The sequence below is a fragment of the Rattus rattus genome, chromosome 12 (genome assembly GCF_011064425.1).
Source record: "Rattus rattus isolate New Zealand chromosome 12, Rrattus_CSIRO_v1, whole genome shotgun sequence".
NCBI lineage: Eukaryota > Metazoa > Chordata > Mammalia > Rodentia > Muridae > Rattus > Rattus rattus.
The window spans coordinates 7,630,270-7,631,916 of NC_046165.1; the positions used below are offsets into that span (position 1 = coordinate 7,630,270).

Here is a 1,647-nt window from a genome sequence, read left to right on the forward strand (position 1 = left end):
CCTCAGAACCAGCACTTCTGCCTGTCTTAGATAGTAGGGGTCGTCTCTCCCTTGCTCATGTCCCCGTGTGGCAGATAAGTGGCAGGGCTGGCTTTTCCACACTCACACCCTTGGGGCAGATAAGTGACTAGGGTCAGCTCTACTGTGGTGCACAGGTAAGGTGCAGGGCCTGCTCTCTGAGTGCCGTGGCTGGTGAGGGGCAGGACCAGCTCTCCTGCTGTCATGACTCCAGGGCCAAGTTTCTTGCCTGCCACAACTGGTAAGGAGAAGAGGACAAAGACATCTTTCCACCATCCAGATGAAAGTGAGAACCTGGTCCCCCACACTCATATCCTCAGGGCCACTTCATCTGCAACTCCCACAATGTACGGTCCCCGCTCCTGATACTGCAGCAGGCCAGGAGTGGGGTCAGCTGTTCCATTCTCATACCCCAGGGCCAGTTCTCAGAGGATGCCCGGCAGAGGGTGAGCCCAGTTCTGCACAGCCCTCAGACATCAACATATCCCAGAACAGAAGCCCAGACCAGGGATACCTGCCTGATTTTTGGTAACAGACCCCTTCTGCTGCAGGGCCACAGATCCAGTACATGATCCCAGGTGGCATCACAAGCTACTCATAACAGGGTGTTTCTCACTACCCTCCATTCTCCAGCTCTACCTCCCCTCACTGTGTCCACTTCCTTTTGATTCTCTCTATCTTCCATTTCTCTACTACTCATTTGCTCCTCTTAGCACCAGCTGGGGTCTCTGAGCATCTGAGGTCATCTCAGACATGGTCTGCCCTCCACAGACCCATGCAGCACACGTCTGCACAGCACCCGACTGTTCAGCATCTATTGGTCATCTCAGTCTAGCTCCCTGTCCATCTCCATGATGCCTGGATGGTGGCCATCTTGGGCTTGTTCCTTACCCCAGCTGCCTGAATGTCTCAGGCTCAGTCCCACCCAGGGCCCTCAGTGCCACGTGGGGTTCTTCTAGCCTCAAGCTTGCTCCTGGTCCTAAGATCCATAGCTGTTGGCCTACATGCCTCCTGACTGGTGGTTGGCTCAAGCTCACATTTTCCAGGGAACGTTAGGCTACAAACCATTCAGAAGTTCATATGTCAGAACACTGGGTGTAGACACGGCCTCTCTCCTCTCTGGCATCTACCGACACACCGGGTGATAGGGGCAGACTGAGCTGAATCACTGTCACAACGGTCAAGGATCTAATGGCCCAGCCACTTGAGCAGTCTAACTTTCCAAAGTTTGTGTCATTTTATTATTCTCCACGTACCCCATATTTCTTAAGATATACCACAAAAATCATCAACGATCCTTCTCCAGATAGTTCTTGTGCATCTTTGGTCTCTCTCCTGGAAATCATACCTTCCTTCTCTTGCCACCTCCTGGCATTGGTGATGCTGCTCTGTCCTCTGCCCACCACTGAGGTCCACCAAGGTGACCTGTGGATTTCCATCAGTCTGTTTAGCATAAGGTACCAAGATGTTGCTATTCTATTTTCTGTATGCAAGTATTTTGACTGTATGTATGTAAGTGGGGTGTGTGTGTGTGTGTGTGTGTGTGTGTGTGTGTGTGTGTGTTGCTTCCATGGGCCAGAGGAGGTCACCAGATCCCCTACAACTAGAACCACACATAATGGTGACCTA

General features: G+C 52.0%; 1 pseudogene; it reads right to left on the reverse strand.

The window, feature by feature from the left end:
- Positions 1–1,066: 1,066 nt before the first annotated feature.
- On the reverse strand, positions 1,067–1,173 carry LOC116914141 (annotated as a pseudogene).
- Positions 1,174–1,647: the final 474 nt, after the last annotated feature.